Source organism: Temnothorax curvispinosus, unplaced genomic scaffold, assembly GCF_003070985.1.
Source record: "Temnothorax curvispinosus isolate PA1 unplaced genomic scaffold, ASM307098v1 QBEX01013595.1, whole genome shotgun sequence".
Lineage (NCBI taxonomy): Eukaryota > Metazoa > Arthropoda > Insecta > Hymenoptera > Formicidae > Temnothorax > Temnothorax curvispinosus.
Genome location: NW_020223375.1, coordinates 4,355 through 9,851, shown reverse-complemented (window position 1 = coordinate 9,851; position 5,497 = coordinate 4,355). Strand labels below are relative to the sequence as shown.

General features: G+C 31.5%; 1 long non-coding RNA gene across 1 annotated transcript; it reads left to right on the top strand.

Annotated features, from left to right (window-relative positions):
* Positions 1–325: 325 nt before the first annotated feature.
* Positions 326–1,861, top strand: LOC112463712. Its single transcript, XR_003041837.1, has 3 exons — positions 326–589; positions 896–1,019; positions 1,289–1,861. It is a non-coding gene; the product is annotated as an uncharacterized LOC112463712 (long non-coding RNA).
* The last annotated feature ends 3,636 nt before the right edge of the window (positions 1,862–5,497 follow it).

Sequence of the window (5,497 nt, the reverse complement as noted above, 5' to 3'; positions counted from 1 at the left end):
GGATCGCCTTTCTGGCAATCCCACCGCTGCCACCAAAAATTTTCAACTTGTGACGTCCTGGGTGATGCGAGGTGGCTTCGATCCGACAGAACGTCTCCGTTGATGGGTTCTTTTTCTTGCAGTTAAGGAGTTAAAACCCCAGGATAATTAGCTGTTGGTCGGCGATGTAGATTATGGCTCCTTGGATCCGTCAAAGGTAGGTAATTCAATAATCTTCAATAATCTTTATCTTTCTTTTGATATAAAAGAATATGATATTTATTGTAGAACTTTTACGATACAAGTGGTTTATGTGGGAGGATGGAACAAGTATAAGATATGTGACCTTTCCTGGCTCGTTCCACACTCTCCGTCGAGAGGGTGAAAGATTCTGCTTTTATACAATTTTGGAAACGGTGGTGGGAGGTGACCACACCTCGTTACAATGAGTCATAAGGCGTTGTCTAGCGGATGTGAGTCTACTTCTAGGGGTGTGGCTCGCTAGCCAGCAATGAGTCATAGGGTTGTGGCTTGCAATTCATTACCTTATATGGTTATGCGTGGCGTTCTGCTTCGACGAAGACTAGATTCACTCGAATGAGTCATACAGGTGACTCGTCTGAATTCTATTTTTATTCTCTAGTCTAACGGCGATTTGTATTGAGAGCGATACTTCTTTTCATTATTAAATTTCATTATGACTTTTATCATGAAGAAAATATTTAATATTTGAATCGTAAAAAGTGCAAATATATGTTGAACATTATTTAAATTTCTTTAGACATACTTTACATACAGTAGAATAATTTAATAATACAATTTAAGTCATTATTAGCATGTCTAAAGTATAAGAGATATTGCTCTCTTCGTCTAATAGTTAATATGGTATATCTGACTCTCTCTTTCTCTCTTTCAGATCATACAATACTCGCATCTCGCTCGGATTCGTGTTTCTTACGCTGCGCATAATACAATTCTATCTTTCTCGAATTCGTGAGTAACGCTTCGGCGCTTGACATTCGATATTTATATTAATTTTGGTAAGTATATATATTTGTTAAAAATAATATTAATAAAAGTGATGTTAGCGGTGTTAATAATGATTCTAATATCGGGTTAATAATATATCGTGCAGATAGAAATGGTCAACATTCTCATTAGTACAGGAAATTAATCAAATTAAATTGTATATATATATATATATATATTAAGATTTTTATTATTTTTATATCTCGCAAATGGTTGGGAATTTGATGGGAGTGTATAGGAAACATATTGCAGAAATAAAAGTTATAATCATTTTTCGTAGGTCTACTGATGCAGAGTTTATGTGCGCGGTCAAAATTTGTGTTTACCCGAACGAGTTTTTATGTTCATGATCTATAATTGCCAATTATACGTCATAATGCAGACGGAGGTATATATTTCGTTAATTAATTAGGTGTAGCAAATTGTTAAAATTTATGTTTTCCATATGGGCTTGAAGAGGAAGGTTTAAACTTAATTTACATCCAAACGGGGTATTTTTTGCAGACGTCATTTAAGAGATATTAAGGGTTGAAGTTTGAAATAGTCGAATTTCGGGTAGTTGTGATAGAAAAATATCAATTATATGGCACAACTCCCATGCTAAACTGTTATACCGGGTGTCTTTCCCTTTGGAATTTTTTGTAGCCTCAACCAGAGGAGTGACGAGGTTTTGACTTATACAAAAGTTATTATGCATAACCTGGGGCACATGTTAACGGCTATTATTAGTGTGGTTAATTATTTATTTATAATTGTTTATAAAAATAAGTTGCAAAATCAAACAATCTTGTAGTAAGTATTTTTTCATTAAGTCGATCAGTTTTTCGAGATGATTTTGATGACGTAGTTAGTAAAATGGTATTGATATAATTTTAATTGTTTATAACAATTGTTTTGAAAAATATTAATAAGATAATAGTTATTTCAATGTGGTGTTTTTCCATAAATATAGGAGCATGTATTTCTATAATTGTTTTATCTCCGTCTATTTGTTTTCATTTTTATTTTAATTTATTAAGAGTTTATAAGGCTATCCTTGTCTTACTCTCTGTGAATTGGTATTAAACTATCCTCGTCTTTCATGGAGTGAATGTTCAATTTTCAATCTCGTTTATTAATTTAATTAATTTAGATAGAAAATCGGCGTTAACGTTACTGATGTTTAGGAGTATGAGAGATTCTATTTTTATTATAATAATTAAGTGTCAAAATTTTCGTTCAGAAATGTAATTTTTCAGCTTTAAAATGTATAAAAGACTAAAATATTAATGTAAAAGTGATTTGGTCTTTGTAAGTCTAAAGGGTAGGAAATTCAAAATGGCGGATGTGAAACTTTAATAATTTATAACTCGAGAACGGTAAGAGATAAAAAGATGGGGTTTCTTTTGTTGTGTTCAGATAATTAAGGGCATTATTTTAGGTTGTTTAAAATTTCTGTGTTTTATGGATTTCCATAATTTTTAATTATATCTCGGAATTGAGAAGAGATATAATGTGGGGGTTTTTGTTAGGTTACTTGACATGCTCTGCTGAGTATCTGCGGTGATTTTATTTATCATCTTTAATAATATTTTTATGATAAATTTTATTGTTAATTAGTTTATTTTGAGAGATACAATAATGGTTTATAATCAAAAGTTATTTGACTTTTTGTGATAGTTCCAATAATCACATTAACTAGGTCTGTTAATAATATAATTTATTTGTTTATAACAATCATGTTTGAAAAAATGCTAATGAGATAATTATTATTTTAGCGTGATAATGTTTCTCAGGCATAAAAGGTTATGTTCTTATGAATAATCTTCTTTTAATTAATTTATTTATATTTTATTTTAATTTTCTGAGTTTATTCTTATGGAACATGTATTTATTCGTGTGTTGAATTGAATTTATATTGCATAAAAGATCTCATAAAGCTTGTAATATTCATTTACGATCAATTTTAGTGACTCTGGGGAATTTTAACAAGCAATTGTCCAAAAGTTTATAGTGTGATTTATGCAAATGGGGCTTAAGCTTGAAAGGGTACCTTAAGGCAGCCATGTTCTCTAGGCTTATGTCTACTGCTTTAAGAACGCGTATTCGCATCAGCTGAGTGTTTGTTGTGACAGCTATTTTAAAGAATAATTGTTATATTATAATGTTGTTTTCAGATGCTGGGGACTTCTAGCAATGAAGATGGAAAATCGAAAAATTTATGCGGGTGGAATATAGCGGTGATTATACCGTCAGACGTGACATCTCCCTCCTTAGGAAAGTTCGGTCCCCGAACTTTTATTAGTAAGTATAATTTTATGGTTATGTCGTATAGAGTATGATTATATTTATAGATAATTAATTATTTATGTGATTTTTATTATAGGATTCTAAAGTGTGCCTGGCAGTGTAAGAGCTGTGTTGCTGCAGTTGGATTTATCTAAATCGAGGTAATAGTTCCATTGTTTAGCAATGTGCTTAAGTAGTTCTATAGATTTGATTAGTAATATTTTTTTTTCTTCTTCCCTGATCTGCAATCCGAGCAGGTTTAGTTCGGTCTACATGTACGATTTTAATTTTATTTGGTGGAATTAATATTTTAATATTATTATTTTCTAGGATTTCCACAATTTCATACGGCCCTGTATATTCGTCATCGAACTTGTTTTTCTTTTTAGGTTTTAATAAATATATAAAATCTCTTACTTTATACGTTTGTGTTTTTAATTTCTTATCATAATAATGTTTATAACGTGTTTTGGCTAACCCTAAATTTGACACAGCTAATTTTCTTAAATCAGTTAATTTATCAATAAGTTCGCTCACGTAATCGTCATACGTTTCTACCGGATCTTCTGTCTTTAGTTCAGATGGCAATCGTGCGGCTTTGCCGAATACTAATTCATACGGTGTAAATTTTGTTCCCTCATGTACGCTAGTATTATATGAAAACATAGCATGCTCGAGCCAATTATCCCAATCATGTTCATCAGTTATGTAATGCTTTAAATATTCGGTCAATACATGATGGCTTCTTTCTAACGAGCCATTGGATTGAGGATGGAAAGCAGTTGTGCAATATTGTTTTATTTTAAAATATTTTGCAAATTTCTTCATCATTGAACTAGTAAAATTTGAACCTTGATCCGTCAAAATTGCTTTGGGACTTCCAAATTGACAAATAAATCTACGTGTGAATGCTTTTGCTATTTCCTCTGAGTTCGCTTGCACAAGAGGTACGGCAACTGAATATTTTGTTAATTGATCCTGAATTGTTAAAATATATTCATTACCATTATCAGTAATAGGCAAAGGCCCTAATATATCCATAGCAACTTTATCAAATGCGTCTACAGGAGTGTCGGTTATAATCATCGGTTGTTTAGTCTTTACGCGTACTAATTTTTTCTTTTGGCAACTACTACAGGTTTGAATAAATTTTTCAACTTGACTTTTCATATTTTCCCAAAAATATTTATGACGTATCCGCGCCACTGTTTTTGCGATTCCTTTATGTCCTCCGACACTGGATTCGTGGGACTCACGTATGATACGCGGTCTATCCTTGAGCTCGGGTATGCACACTTGGCCCTTGCATACAGTAATTTGAATGTCTGTATTTAAAAATGTAAGTCTTATAATGCATCGTATTCTGAACCATGGTATTTTTATATCGCTATTGTTTTCGGATATGCTCGCATGTGAAATATTTAAACGCATCATTTCGTTTTTTAATTCTCTAAATCCCTGCGCTACATGTTTTTCTTGAATCTGATCATTTAATTCTTCTTTAATTATTATTCCAAAAATTTTCTTGTTGTTCTTTTCTGATATTAACACATGTCCTATTATTCCTTTAAAATTCTTCGGCTTCTGGCATATTTTTCTATCAATTAATTCTTTCCCTATTTCATCTATCGGATCTCCCTTTGTATTTATAAAGTATATTATATTATCATTTCTCATCCATATGTGATCTCGAGAGTCTATAATGTTAACAGAAGTAACTTCCATTTCTCTTATTCTTGGTCTCTGTAATTCTCTCGGTGGTGTTCGTTCCTTTAAGTTAGATTTTTTATTTGTTTTCTTACTTAATTTTTTGTTTGGGAATTTTTTATTTACTGGTCTTTTATTAGAAGTTGTGGCTTTTGTTTTCGCAGAATTTTTATTACTTATTTGTAAAGGTTTAGGAACTGCTTTATACGAAAGAGGTGAAAATATTCTGTTCGTATTACTTTCGTCTGTCGAATCATCGCTCGGTGTTTTCTGTTCACGGTATCCTAATGGTTTTTTATTTATTTCATAATCCATTTCATTATCAGTGTCTACTTCCATTGTTTTTAATTCTTGTTTATTTAATGGTATATTTTCTTCTATTATTTCAATAGCGTCAATGTCATCTGGCAATTTTGGTAAATTTTTATCAATTTTTACTTTTGATTTTGGTATTATTTGCATATGCGAAGGTGGTGCATGAACGTCAGCCTGTATTTCAATATTAGTGCGGTTT